The sequence below is a fragment of the Clupea harengus genome, chromosome 25, assembly GCF_900700415.2.
Source record: "Clupea harengus chromosome 25, Ch_v2.0.2, whole genome shotgun sequence".
NCBI lineage: Eukaryota > Metazoa > Chordata > Actinopteri > Clupeiformes > Clupeidae > Clupea > Clupea harengus.
Window position 1 is genome coordinate 3,655,934 of NC_045176.1, and position 16,074 is coordinate 3,672,007.

General features: G+C 42.4%; 1 long non-coding RNA gene across 1 annotated transcript; it reads left to right on the plus strand.

Moving 5' to 3' along the window:
- The first annotated feature begins 10,315 nt into the window (after positions 1-10,315).
- LOC116219525 lies at positions 10,316-10,828 on the plus strand. Its single transcript, XR_004163205.1, has 2 exons — positions 10,316-10,404; positions 10,631-10,828. It is a non-coding gene; the product is annotated as an uncharacterized LOC116219525 (long non-coding RNA).
- Positions 10,829-16,074: the final 5,246 nt, after the last annotated feature.

The following is a 16,074-nucleotide window of genomic DNA, read 5'->3' on the forward strand; positions in this document are numbered from 1 at the left end:
CTTGGCTGTCTAGGGTGTTGTTTACTAGATCGTTAGAGGCATAGATGGATAGTTGGAATGGATAGATGAAAGAGGGAGAGTTTTAGTCCTCATCTATATGCCTTTATTTTAATGTGTGTGTGTCTACAGGCTGAGGTGTTGTAACCTCACAGAGAAGAGCTGTGCAGCTTTATCTTCAGCTCTCAGCTCAAACTCTTCCAGTCTGAGACAGCTGTACCTGACTGACAATAATCTGGGAGATTCAGGAGTGGAGCTGCCTTTCTACTGTTCTGGAGCATCCAAACTGTAGACTGGAGGAACTGGAGTAAGTCTGCCAGTTTGTGTGAGTGTGTCTGTGTATATGTGTGTGCACACATTATTGCCTGTCTGTCACACAGAGTCACTGAAACGCACTCTCTCTCTCTCACAAACACACACTGCACTGAGGAACTCCAGGAATTCTCTGCTGTGCTTTTTCACCTGCAGCCATGAGCATTTGATTCATTGAGTGTGTGTGTGTTGGTATTCTAAATTATCTCTACTGTCTAGCTCAGAGGTTTCAACCAGGGGTCCGTGGCCACATGGTGGTCTGCGACGGCATTGCAGGGGGTCCGCGACATGAGCCTATGTTGATCAGTTCACCATTGGATTTTTTTTATGTTTATAAATTCGCTTTGATATTTCAACACATTTCCAGATTACTCTGAATATCGTGAAAAGTGCTACAGGCGGAATATGTGCGTAGGGGGCGTGGCGACGGCGGTTAGTGGTCTACCCTGATAACTGCACATATTTAAGTGTTATAGGCAGAATATCTGTGCAGAGGGAGGGGGCGTGGCGGCGGCTAGCGATGTACCCTGATGATTTCACATATCTAATTGTAATTGGCAGAATAGCAAAATATCTGTGCGGGGGGAGGGGCCGTGGCGGCGGCGGGTTACAAACACGCACGCACGCATGCACGCACGCGCGTGCATGCACATCAGTGGGCCGCAAATTACTTTTTAGTCAGAATGGTGGTCCCTGGGACAAAACCAGTTGAAAACCCCTGGTCTAGCTGATGTATACTAGATCAATGGATGGATGAATGAGGGAGAGTTTTAGTCTTAGTTGCGAGCAAGAGCGTATCAGTGTCTCTCTGTGTGAAAGACAGAGAAATGTGTATTTGTTTGTGTCACAGACACATTGATTCACTCTTGCTCTCTCTCTATCTCTCTCTCTCTCACACACACACACACACACACACAATCTAATGCTTTATGGCTGCAGGTGAGAGCACAGCAGAGAATTCCTGGAGATCATCAGTGCTGTGTGTGTGTGTGTGTGTGTGTGTGTGTGTTGGTATTCCAAATGATCTTGACTGTCTAGGTGTTGTTTACTAGATTGTTAGAGGGATAGATGGATGGTTGGATGGATAGATGAAAGAGGGTGAGTTTTAGTGTTAGTTGTATTGTGTGTATTCTGAAACTGTGTTGTCTATCTTTTTAGTGCTGTGATTCTCATCTATGTGCCTTAATTCTAACGTGTGTGTTTCTACAGCCTGAGGGGTTGTTACCTTACAGTGAAGAGCTGTGCAGCTTTATCTTCAGCTCTCAGCTCAAACGCTTCAGGTCTGAGACAGCTGTACCTGACTGTCAATAATCTGGGTGATTCAGGAGTGGAGCTGATTTCTACTGGTCTGAAGCATCCAAACTGTAGACTGGAGAAACTGGAGTAAGTCTGGCAGTTTGTGTTTGTGTGTGTGAGAGAGTGTGTCTGTGTAAATTGGGTTCACACATTATTTTCTGTCTGTCACACAGTCACTGAAACACACTCTCTCTCTCACACACACACATACACACACACTGCACTGAGGAACTCCAGGAATTGTCTGCTGTGCTCTTTCACCATTTGATCGTGTGTGTGTGTGTGTTGGTATTCTAAATGATCTCTACTGTCTAGCTCAGGGGTTCTCAAACTTTTGCAAGCTGGGCCCCCCCTAAGCTGGTTAGGTGTAGTTGGTGCCGCCCTCAACTACACCACCATAGATAGATAGCATATTGTTATTGATAGGCCTATGGTCATACCTTTGGTCAAGGTTAGGCTATTGTTAGGCCCATACAGACAATTATTATTACTATTACTACTATTTGTTTCTTCTTCTTCTTCTTCGTCTTCTTCTTGCCTATTAGCAGGCTATTATTATTAGCAGCTATGTGAGCCTGCTGCATGCTTTCTTATTATTATAATCATCATTATTATCACCATCATTATATTACAAAACTATTATAATTAATGATAATCTACTTATTATTATTATCATAATAATAATTAGTGTTATTATTGCTATCATTGGGCTACTTATTATTATTATTATGGGCCTCTTGTGATCTTTTTCAAAAATGTTGCAGGTCTGTCAATGTGAGACATGAGCCTGCTTTGTCTTGCAAAGGTCCTCAATTCTTGGTGCAATGTTTGATAAACATAGCCTCAGGTCATCCTCGATCTGTGCGCGGTTGCGATATTTAGCAAAGTACTCCTTAGATTAGGCTACAAATAGGCCTACTGCAAGTGCAGGAAGGTAATCTATAAGTAAGGAAGGAGTGAGTCTTTAAAAAAGCGCCGGATTCATGAACGCCTGGAAATGTGTCCGTAGCTGTGCACTGATTCTTAAATTGAAGGCGCGTTCTCGTGCACCTGAATTTTCATACAGAAACACCCCGCCAGCTCCTTATAAGCGCATGCAACTGAAGAGACGTGTGCACAATCCACAGACTCCAGCAACGCAAAATCAATTTCAGACTGATCAAAATCATGTCAAAGCGGAAAGCAAGCACCGGTGGATTAAACGCAGACCTAACTTCACCAGTGCAGAGGTGGAGGTACTGTTGCAGAAAGTAGATGTGTCCATTCTATTCCAATACGGCTATATCCACGCGATTGAGTTTAATGCTTATTTATTTATTCACTTACATTTGCAGTGTTCGTGTAGTGCTTTTTACGAGAACATTACGATGCCTCTTAGAATCATGAATTTAAATGTGAAACATAATTGTTAATAATTCAAATATTCTCATATTTTTTATTTTTATAATTATTTAAATCCGAGGATGTTTGTAGAATTGACGTGAACGCAATCACCAACAGTTTCTCACAAATTAAGCCCTTAAGAACAATCTGGCTGATTCACCACTGCTATTTAGCGTTCTTAAAATCTGGTCCAAGTTAAAAACGAATCCCAGATGAGAACTTTCATGAATGCCAGAATTGTCCCTGCAGTTACTTTTATACACGGAAGCGTAGGCGCAATTCGCATTCAAATGATAACTCTCCGTTTTAATTGGTGGATCAGAAATGAAACTGTGTATTTGTTTGTTTCAGTCCAGCCCTTTGCATTTCGCCACGGAGGGAGCTTTCACTAAACAGTCATAGGTCACCAACGTTTTTTTTTTTCTCCCTCTGTGACATCGCGCCCCCCCGGGAGAGTGTCCGCGCCCCCCACTTTGAGAACACTTTGAGAACCACTGGTCTAGCTGATGTATACTAGATCGTTGGATGGATGAATGAGGTAGAGTTTTAGTCTAAGTTGCGAGTGAGAGCATATCAGTTTATCTGTGACACAGACAAACACACATTTCTCTGTCTTTCACACAGACACACTGATTCACTCTTGCTCTTTCTCTCTCTCTCTCACACACACACACACACACACAATCTAATGCTTTATGGCTGCAGGTGAGAGCACAGCAGATCCTTCCTGGAGATCAGCGGTGCTGTGTTTGTGTGTGTGTGTGTGTAGGCAGTGGCGGTGCGTCAATACAGGGCGCAAGGGCGCCGCCCCTCCTAAAATTTTGAGATGAAAAAAAAAAAAAAAAACATGATATACCAAAGAATTAAAATAAGAAATGTACTGTGTTAACGCGTTAAATGTGTGTGGGAGACCGTAAGCCCCTGTCAACAACCACTTAAATGTGACCAAATATAATATTTTGCCATTCGTTATCACTGAGATAAGCCCCTCCTCCCTGGAGGGGCGCCGGCCAAATGGAAGTCAATGGGAGCTCTCATACTTTTCTGCAACATTTGAGCAAGGACAGCTTCTCATTGACGGATGAAAGTTCGATCCTGGGGCGCAAAATTTTGCACCCTAACCAATGACATTGTGTCTTATTTCAACGCGACTGGACTATTTGTCGAATCAGAGACCTTTATCATTCCCTCACATCCCATATAAATCTCACGTATGTACGTGAGCAACATAGCTAGCAGAGACTTTGATTCTGTGAGTATAGCGACTGAAAACTCTGTGGTATCTCTTCGTGAAACACCTTTCAATCGACGATCAGATGTCGATAAGAAGAGACTGAAAGACATGGGACCCGAACGTCCGGATTTAAAAATGCAGCAGCAGAGCATCGACCGCGGGAGGACGTACACCCGTAGCTTCTCCTCAAGCCTGTATGCTAACCGGAGCTGGTTAGCTGGTTGTTCAGTGAGTGATGCGTTTTTTTTGTTCCCCCTGCCTGTTGTTCTAAAGTCCTGGGACTGAAACAATCTGGACTGCAACGGGGATGAGGGATCTAAAGCACTCCAACGATAAATGTAAGAAGCACGAATCTTGCCGCAGCCATCTAACTAACAGCCTGAAGCTAAGCCTCGTTGGAAGACTGAGTATAGCAGAGCAGCTCGACTAAGGTACCGAATTGGCATTCGAAAACACAATGAAGAAGTAAGGAAAAACAGACACATTCTCTCAAGAATAATAGACTGTGTAAAGTTCTGTGGTGCATTTGAGTTGGCCCTGCGTGGTCATGATGAGAGCGAGAACTCGGATAACCCAGGGATATTCCGTGGCTTGGTGGACGTCGGTGCCTCACTTGACAGTGCACTGAAAGAGCATCTCGAGAGCGCGGCTGTTTAAGGGAACATCCAAAACAGTCCAGAATGAACTTCTTGACTGTATGCTGGCTGTTGTGAGGGAAAAGTTAGTGAGATTTGCCAACTTGAAAGAGAGGAGGGCTAAATGTCTTTACAAGTAGTGGGGCCTAAAAACACCCAATGTAAAATGTGATATCTCTTTCTGAATCTCTTGTGCTCTAAACCTCTCATGTGAGGGTGTGGGCACCTGTTTTATTCTGTAAACCTCTGAAACCATTCTGCTCTGAACCTCTCATGCCCAAAGTTACAGTTTGTTGATGGTTGTTATTCGATAGTGTTGAGCACTGTGTGTTCTTGAAATAAAGCTTTGTTTTTTTTAATATTCTACTCAAACGCTTTCTTATTGTGGAGTGCTATTTTAACCGCGCCGCCCAACTGCGCCCCCCCCCAAAAAAAATTCACCAGCCGCCACTGTGTGTAGGTATTCCAAATGATCTTGACTGTCTAGGCGTTGTATACTAGATTGTTAGAGGGATAGATGGATGGTTGGATGGATAGATGAAAGAGGGAGAGTTTTAGTCTTAGTTGTATTGTGTCTATTCTGAAACTGTGTTGTCTGTCTTTTTAGTGATTCTCATCTATATGCCTTAATTTTAATGTGTGTGTGTCTATAGGCTGAGTTACTGTAACCTCACAGAGAAGAGCTGTGTAGCTTTATCTTCAGCTCTCAGCTCAAACTCTTCCAGTCTGAGACAGCTGCACCTGAGATCCAATAATCTGGGAGATTCAGGAGTGGAGCTGCTTTCTACTGGTCTGGAGCATCCCAACTGCAGACTGGAGAAACTAGAGTAAGATCATGTTTTAATGTTTGTGATGGTGTCATGTGTTGTGTGCTTGCAATTATGATGCACTGGACTGTCACCATCTCCATATTTCCCTAAATGAATACCAAAGGACTCTTTAAATCAACAGAGGGAACTGGATATTTAATCTAAATGTAAAGATAATATCCTCTATTTGTGAGGTGTTGCTTGGAAATAAAACTGAAAAAAAAGTATGACACCCTTTTACAGTACATATTGCAATACCAAAGAAATGAATCTGAAATGCTGCAATGTTTCATGACAGCTCTGTGCGACAATTTCTGTGGTTTAGTCAGTGTGTCAGTTCAGAAACAGCAACACAACATACTACCACTAGAAGTCTACTGTAGCCCTAATGCTGATCCGTGGTGTCTTCTGTATTTGGAACCATATTTTTTTCACAAGTTCACATTCACAGGAGCGTTCTCCCTTGACTTACAGTAAATCTTGAGAGAGAAAAATCTTCTGCATACTTTATCCACTCCTACAATCCCCAACGCCCCACACATATTTCAAGCCAAGCATCTATCATGACACAAAGATCAAACTTTTTGATCGTTTGGTTTGCCTGTTCCAATACTGTACATACCATTATTGAGTGTGGTAAATTTAGTCTGTGTGGGTAAACAGTCTTGTCTTGTGATAACACACAGAGACCCGAATGTGTGTGTGTGTAGGTTTGTGTCACACCCTATAGTAGAAATACCCATGTCGAGTGTGTGTGTGTGTGTTTCACACCCTACACTAGAGAGACCTGTGCGTGTTTTGTGTCACACCCTACAGTACAGAGACACGCCTGTGTGTGTTTCACACCCTACACTAGAGAGACCTGTGTGTGTGTGTGTGTGTGTGTGTGTGTGTCACACCCTACAGTACAGAGACCCGTCTGTGTGTGTGTGTGTGTCACACCCTATAGTAGAAATACCCATGTCGAGTGTGTGTGTGTGTGTGTCACCCTACAGTAGAGGGACCTATGTGTGTGTTTGTGTCACACCCTATAGCACAAAATACAAAATACAAAAAAAATGATAGCACAAAATACCTGTATATGTGTGTGTCACCCCCTACAGTACCTTACAGGCCTGTGTCATGTATGTGTGTGTGTGTGTGTGTGTCATCCTACAGTAGAGGGACCCGTGTTGTGTGTCTGTATCTGTGTGACAGTGCATGTAAATTAACAGCAGACTGTCTGATCTATTCTCAGTTCTGATCATATTTCGCTTCTTTATCTGATGTGGCAGCTTTGTTTGGAATTGAATATTACTGAAATTTTAGTTTGTTGTGTGTGTTTCTGAAAATCTAAATCTATACATCGCTGATCAGGAACTAGGATATACGGTGTATGTGTATGACAGTGAATGTTTTTGTGTGGTGTGTATGTGGGGAGTGTTGGGCTTTGTGTTGAGTCTGTGTTCTCTATGTGTTATTCAAATGTGTGTACAGTGTGAGGTGCTGTGGCCTGACAGTTTGTGTGCGTGTGCGTGTTTACAGTCTGAACTGCTGTATCCTTACACTGAGGAGCTGCTCATCTATAGCTTCAGCTCTCAGATCAAACCCCTCCAGTCTGAGAGAGCTGGACCTGAGAGGAAACAAACTGCAGCATTCTGGTGTGGAGCTGCTTTCTGCTCTACAGAAAGATCCTAAATATAAGTTGAATAAACTAAAGTAAGTTATGAATACAGCACATACAATAACATTCCATGTTATCCACTGTGCATATAAACATGTGTCACTGTGTCCATGTATCATCTCCATATATGATATATTTGGATATATGGGATGTGTAAAATATTATAATCAGAGTATAATCTGTGTGATGTGTAAAATGTCGTTAGCAGACATTTCCTGGAGAACCTTTAATCAGTCATTAGTCTAACTGGAGCAGAGCTGCTCTACATGTTTACACATGTCAGTGTTGAGGAATCCTAATGGGGAAATCTCATAGTGAGGATGATGTAATCTACTAAATCAACAGCTATTAACTGGGCAGCCATCAATCATCCATCAGTCTGACTGGAGCAGAGCTGCTGCAGATCCTGCAGATTACAGACACTCAGTACCAGATGATCATCCAGCTGCCCCACGGATCAGCACTGTGTGTCTACCTGCCCACTGCTACTCTTTAAAGGGTTATTCAGTTTTATGGGTATTTTAACCCATTTATGTATTTTAACTTCATTAATGTTAATAATACTTTTTTATATCAAGCACAAATCTTAAAGATTCTCTATTTAATTATTTTTTAGATAAGATATCAGTCTATATGGTCTTTAACTATCAACATGTAAATATCTTCCTCTGTTGTGTTTGTGCAAGTGGGACCCAATTTTGTATTTAAATGAGTTATTTTGTTTTAAAGTGATCTATAATCACCATTTCTGAATTAATTAAATCGCTGTTGTAAACTGAGTCTGAACACTCGCACAACAACACAGTGAGGTTCGTGGCTGGTGAGGCACTGACTCTTTTAGAGTCAGATTTACAAATATATAGACCCAATAGAGTATCTTGTTTTTCATATCAGCATTCTTTACACACATAGTTAAGGTACATACAGTTGGCAGCTGCTAGCTTGTGATGAACTCGTGTTAAAATGTGTGAATATGCACTCATGAATATGAACTCTTTCATACGAAGTTGCACAGGCACCCTGAGGGTTTCTACCTTTTCCCATTATAATTTTAAGAGTTAAATCAAGGAGACTATAACATCAGCTAGATAACTAGCTATCATTTCATGCAAATTGAACTCTTCCATTTAAATCATTTAAGGTTATTAAGTGTCCTTAGCTAGCTAATTAGCTAGCATAGCAACTAGATAACCATAGCAACCAGGAAACACAACTTTAGCTGCAATTTAAGTTTATTTTCTCAATCAGCTCACCAATAAAAAGCAGTCTTGGGTTAAAAGTGATCAAAACCACTTGTGTGATGTTAAATGGCTTCACATAGACATTAAACAATCGTAAGAGAAATATTGGGAACTCAACGGAGCAAGGGCTTACTCTGATATCAATGTAATGTTGCCCCCCCTCCCCCTTACTAATATTTAGTCTCCGCTGTACGTCCAAAACCAAATCTATTCTTGAGGTTCCAAAAATGTTCAAAGCAATTTGGTTTTGAATGTGAGTAGTCGATCGAGTTAATCAGAACAAGCATAAACCCGACCGGTGGGCTCGAGTTTGACCTCCCCTCCGTGTTTTTTCACTGGGGTTTCATGTCAGATCAGCGAGATTAATAGGTTCTATGCATGCGCTCAACCCAGTTTGTGAGGGATTGCGCAATCTGAGATGAGGCACAGCTCGTCGCTGCCTCACCGTCTCCCTGGCTCCTGTCTGTTTGAACAGGACATGCGCAAATTCAGCGATTTTGATTATAAAAATGCTCAAAATGATTGGAATCATACACAATTTATAGCACAGATCAGTAGACGTATTCATATTTATTTTATTTTATCATTATTTGTGTTTTACTTTTCATGATCAGCACGTCCCTGCTCATTACATAGCAAAACCTGCTCACTACAGATGTAGTGAGCTTGTCTCTAATGTCATGTGCTCAGGGGAAAAAAAACAATGGGCCTCATTCGCAAACATTTTCTGAAGTTTCTTCTGAAGGTTTTCTTACAGACTTCGGAAGACCAATGTAAGAAAAAGATCTCCGCCTGATTCATGAACACCTGAAAATGGGTTCTTACGCAGCCAAAGTGTTCTCGGCAATTCTCCCCCGAATGAGGATTCTTAAATTGAACGTGCTTTCTCGTGCACCTGGATTTGCATACATACACGCTCTGCCAGCTCCTTATAAGGGCACGCAACCGTAGTAACGTGTGCGGTCAGAATCGACCGAATCCACGCAAAAGCAAGTCGAAAGCAGTCATGTCAAAGCGGAAAGCGAGCACCGGTCGAGTAAACGCAGATCTTTACCACACACCACCAACGGGAAATGCTTCAAGTTCTTGATATAAGCTTGGAAGCCTCGGTTCCAAGGGTGACTGTTACGACCCTGTGGGTCTGCCTATGTATTTTTGCCGGTGCTTCTGTTTTGTCTTGTGTGTCTTGCAGGTGGGTTGGTGCGTAGTTGATTGGGGCTCTAATCCCATTGGGCCTATAGAAGTCCCGGCCCTTTAAAAGCGTCCGGGATTCCATCATACGGGGCTTGCTTTGGGGGATCGCGCATTTCTGTTGTCTGCCACCACTCGTTGCCGCTAGGCCCAGCCTCGGGCCTCGCCCGTGCCACTACCATCATGTGTGCTACTCACCGGAGTGAGAGACCGGGAGAGAGTGCCAGGCTGTTGAGGCCTGTTCGCGAAGCCTTGTGTTTTGCTTGTTACGTTATTTTTGAGCCTTAGTTAATTATTTTATTCTTTGTCCAATAAATTCACGGTTATTTTTATTCCGTTGTCTGCCCGTGTTTTAAAATAGTTGTCATGTCCTAAAGCCCTAGACAGGGACGTGACAGTGACACCACTACTAACCTTACGGAATCGTCAACCACCACCAGCTCATTTGTCAAATCACAAAAGAAAGAACATACAGATATTGTACATGAGCACAACGTAGTGTTATGGCTTTAGGTTGTTTGTAAAGTCTGACTCAAAAAGAGAGGCCGGACTCACCTGCACCCAGCTGTGTGTCCATGAAGAGTGACAGGTCAAAAGATCAGGACATCAACTTCAGAGGGGGCGACAGTCATCCTGATGCCAGGTATGAACAATTTGCACAGTGGTTTGATGTCAATAGAACTGGTCATACGTCACTGAAAGGTAAAGGTAGTTGATACTTAAAAATCTATTCTCATAGAGGTGTCAAATAGAAAGCACACACATATCACACATGTATCACACATAGCGCCATCTGATTTAAAACATTTAGATATATTCAGTGACGTACACAACTGCAATACAGTATTATGCCTTTTTTCTTTGTAAAGCCAAACTCAGAAATGGAGGCCAGACTCTCCTGCACCCAGCTGTGTGTCCACGAAGAGTGACATGTCAAAAGATCAGGACATCAACTTCAGAGGAGGAGACAGTCATCCTGATGCCAGGTATGAACAATGAGCACAGTGGTTTGATGTGTACAGAGTGTGTGAGGAATATCAGATAGACTACAGTGTTCATCTTTAAAATGGATCTGGATCTTACAAATGGAACAGATTTAGAGCATATTAGTCATGGAAACATGGGGCCCTTAAACAAACAACAGACTAAATATTCATTCATGAAACGTCCCGTTTTTAAAAACGCGTTTGGTGTGTTTCGGCCCTTACGGCCCTACTAATCAGGCCAGGAGCTCCGCCCCTTGTTGTGTTACGGCTGTTGCTTATCTGTCTCCTGCAGGGTGCTGAGTGCCTAACAGTTAATGGGCTGGCCTATAAGATGCTGGGGTTTTGCCATGGACGTCCTCTCTCTGCTCTAGACCTCTGTGTTGCCGTCGTAGTGTATGGATTGTTCCAGTGGTGAGAGCCTAGGGAAAGACGTCCGACTACTGAATACCATACTGAATACTTCCTCCGTCCTCGTCGCGTTTTACACTATTGTTTGTTTACTTGATTACCCCTAGACACATTGCACGACACTTTCCTTTTAATACATTATACTGATTGTTTGTACTATTGTAAATAAAACCTTTTAATAATCACTACGGTGTGGTCGACCCTTTTTTTGTCAGGGCTGCCTTGAGCCAGGCAGTCGTGACATGTGGAAGCTTGTCCGGTGATTTTTCGCCGACATTTGAGTTTAGTAGTTGTTCAAAAAATTGCGCTGCATTGTGCCGTTGGGAGCGACAAATGTAGGTGCTATTTTGGTGAGTCTATGCATTTTTTCATTTCATTGAATAGGCTCAGCTGAAAAGTAATTTGGGAAAATCCCCGTAGTGATTGGGTTTTTGGATTTTGTAACGTGGCGAAGGAGAGTTCCATCGACATTTCATGCAGTTTTGGCTGGTGGAATATACGTTACAGTGCACGTCTTCTCAGGGGGGGCAATTTTTTTGATAATGATTTAAGGCGACCCATTCAGTAGGCACATTAAGTTAGCTGATTAACTCATACAGCAATACCAGTCCACTACTGGCAGCAAACAACAGTAATATTTCCCCTCTTGCTACATAGCTAGAGTAGCAGGTTACAGGTGGAAAGCTATGGTAGAAAGTTGCATCCAGGAGTCTTCATAAGCAAACATGATGTGGCTCCACATTAAACGACCCCACTTTTTCATTATCCACATGTCTCAAATGTTGTATGATGTAACATAGCTTAACAGGACACATGATATGTCCAGTAACAACGTAAAGAAGGGGTAACATCCAAACATCCATCCAGTCAAAACCAACAATATTTATTGACTGATCTTGAAAGTATTGGCTTACAAAAGCCAAATAAATCATCACATAAAAAAATAATTCAGTGTTAGTGCAAGAAGCGAACTGTGAAACACACTGTGAAACCTATGAAAAGTGACAGTGGTATATAGAAATACAGACCGCGTTAGCCACTTCACAACCGCGATTTTCTTTCGTTCTAATTCTTGGATGTAGTATTTCCCTCCCTTTGTAGAAACCTGTTGAATGGATACATTTGGTCTAGGAAGTCCTAATTGTTTTGTTGTCAATTTATCTTCATTAGTACGCCGACTAAAAAAGAGTTTCTGTCAAAGAGCGAATCGAGTTGCACTGAACAGGAGCCATCTTGACAGAATATGCCTCTGTCGAAGCTGTATGACGTTCTTATAGGCTTTTACGTCCATTACTTATGACACACCATGGAGGGGCGAGCCCTCCTGGAAGCCATAGAGAATGCATTGAGACCCCTGTTTAGTGAAAAAAATGGATTTAACATGGGAGTCAATTGGAGAAGTCTGGGGCGATTTTTATTTCGCCCCAAATCGCCCAGAAGGGGTGGGGCCATTTGAAGCACGACTTTTGCCTTGACTGGCTGGCTGTCTACATTCAAAGGCAGATCAGACGGTCTAGTGGTAGAATTCGACAGAAAAAATATATAACATTTATATTTACATTTAGTCATTTAGCACAGGGGTTTTCAACTGGTTTTGTCCCAGGGACCACCATTCTGACTAGAAAGTAATCCACGGCCCACTGATGTGCCTGCGCGCGCGTGTGTGTGTGCGTGCGTGGAGAGAGGGGAGAGCTGTCAGTGTAATATCTGGGCATGGTGAAGTCCACACAGCCGGTCTATTCGTGGCGAAATGGTAGATAGTCTCATACCATTCTCTGGTTCAAGCTTTGCCCTGTACTTATTCTTCAAGTACGACATTGTAGAAAAACCGCTCCCACAGAGGTGTTTGAAAGGGCAAGACACCTCATTGCATTTGCAGCAAGCTCTGGAAATTCTGTCTGGCAACTTATCCAGAACTTAAGTCATATAAAAATCACGCAACATCTGTTGCATGTACTCAATAGGCTTGGCATTCAAGAAAACGTGATGCGTCTCCATATGCCGCAATAGTTTCGACGGCTTTATGGCTTCAGTTGACAGTAATGTTGAACACACGAAACACATTGGTAGCCTACCTCCTCTCCTGCTCTGTCTGTCGTCACTGTCAATCCGTATTTGATGTATTCCTCATTGTGTTTTCTTTTTCTTTTTTGAATTTGTTTCCCTGTATCCTGTGAACGTGTAGCTTTGTTGGAAGCCTGTCCCTCTGTCGTGGCAGCCTGTCCCTCTGTCACTCTCCTCACTAAAAACGATCCATTGGTGCTTCTGACCAGCTAACTCGACGTTAGAATGAAATGTTAGCTAAGGACAGTAGATAACTTCAGTCCTTCACCAAAAGTATTACTTTTTCGACTAAACTTCAAAAGTACACGTAGGCTATGCAGATGCTTGTCAACTTTGCGCGCGAGACTGTACGTTATGAATAATATGCGCGTGACGTTAGGGACGCAATGCATTAACATTAGCAAAGAACAGGCTACCATAGACTGGATAGGTGCAAGGCTACATTCAGCGTGAATCTCCTTTATATTATTATCAGCTTGTTTTATTTTTCACGATATTCAGCAGTAATCTGGAAATGTGTTGAAATATCAAAGCGAATTCATAAAAAAAAAAAAAATCAATGGTGAACTGATAAACATAGACTGATCATGTCGCGGACCACCAGGGGGCCGCGGACCCCCGGTTGAAAACCCCTGATTTAGCAGATGCTTTTATCCAAAGCGACTTACAAGGAAATTGCATTTATACATCAGGATTTATTTATTTTTTTCTTCCCTTTTCCGGTAGGCAGTGCGTCGCCCCAATCGCCCTTATGGACAAGCCGCCCCTGGTGAGACCGCACAAAAGTTTTTATTTTATTTCCTGCTTATATTTTGAACGAGGGAGGGCTGAATTCAGCCTAATCACGAAGACACTTGAAGACGTTAGGCTGTGGTAATAGACTTTTATTTGTGGGGTGGTTTTAGATGCTAAAACACTGTGGTCCTTCGTTTGTAATTGATAGCCACGTTGAGTCTTAACATCGTCAGGACGTGTAGCTTTTGTTTGTGTGAGGAGGGCGACGTGAGCGAGATTTGCTTTGTGTTTGTAGCCTAGTGGACATTGTGGGCTATATTGTTTGGCGTAACAGTACTGAGTTTGGTTTTCTTTGGTGGAATATTGGTACATTGTAGTGGCGAAATAAAATGGATAAGTTTGCTGCGTTTTTTTCTGCCCCTTCGGCAGCCACGTTGGAAGCTTTAACAAAGGACGAACTAGTTAAATTAGCTGAGCATTACGAGTTTGAATTGGAGATTCCGAAAGTGATTTAAAAAGACAAGTTGTTACCGTTGGTTAGGGAACAGCTGGCTGGAAGAGAAATCTGTTCATTTGATCCAGTGCCAGAGCTTCTGAATCCAGCTGCGTCATCGACGCCTCAGGGCTCAGGCGCAGCAGCTGATAGGCCCAGTGGAATCACGTTCGAACAGCAAATGAAAATAATGGAGATGCAAATAGAACGTGACACATTATTGGCCGCTGAGCGGGAAGAAAGCAAAAGGCAATGGGAAAGGGAAAATGTTAGTGATGGGAAGTTCGGATCATTTTCGAATCTTTGAATCTCGTTCAGTAAAATGAACGAATCTTTTTTCCAGTCATACGTTCATTTCAACGGGGGGCGGGGGACAGTGGTGCTCAACATTTTATAGCCAATTCCCTGGCCTAAATACGTCCACTGCAAACACGTATCATATTATGATAGTGCATGTGAACCAGCAGATACTAATTTCCTGCATTAAAATAATATATCATGAAAGTTTGGAGGAAATGGTAATTTATTATCACACTAGCATTTAATTATCACGGCAAACAATTACGCTGCACTGAACTGTAAGTAAAGTACAAAAAAGTTAAAACCTGTAATTATTACTTGTTAACAAATATCATTCACGTCTTACTAAACCTAGTCACGCGGAAGTGAACGAGGTTAACAAATCCTTTCTGTTTCCTCTTCTGAGCCTATGCAGGTTACGTGAAAAATGATCCAAAGATCCGTATCCGAAGACCCAGTCAAAATGAACGAATCATTTCTGTTTTCTCTCGCTACCAGTGCTGAGCCTATGCAGGTCACGTGAAAAATGATCCAAAGACTCGTATCCGGCAGATTAACGAGTCGTAAACCTCCCGACCGTGTCTTTGCATCAATGTTCCGTTCTTCTGCCAACCGAGTCTTCGGATCAATGTTTCGTTCTTCTGCCAACCAAGTCTTTGGATCAATGATTCGTTCATCTGCCGGACACAAGTCTTTGGATCCTTTTCCACGTGACCTGCATAGGCTCAGTACTGGTAGCTAGAGGAAACAGAAATGATTCGTTAATTTCCCGACTCAGTCTTTGTACGAGTCTTTGGATCATTTTTCACGTGACCTGCATTCAACGAATAATTTCTGTTTCCTTGGCTGAGCCTATGCAAGTCCCGATGCGCGGCCACGAGAAAATGAACAAATCTTTTTTGGAGAGGACTCGTTACTCTCGAGTCCTTGTAAGGATTTGTTCAAAATGAACGAATCGTTCACGAACGACACATCACTAGAAACTGTTGAACAAGAGAAAGAGAGAGAAGAGAGAGAGAAAGACAGAGAGCTGCAGTACATTAAAATGAAACTGGAAGAAGAACGGTTGAAACTGGCTAGCGAGGGTAGAGCACCTGGCGGAAATCGTGGAGTTTCTTTTTCAAGTTCAAAGTTATCAAGCATGGTTAAGCTTTTACCCAAATTCAATGAGCGTGACCCAGACGTGTTTTTTCACTCTGTTCGAAATATTAGCAGATGACCATGGCTGGAAAGATTCTGAGCGTGTTTTACTTTTGCAAAGTGTAATGTCTGCAAAAGCACAAGAGGCATATATTGCTATGGATGGTTCACAACGTAAAGATTACCC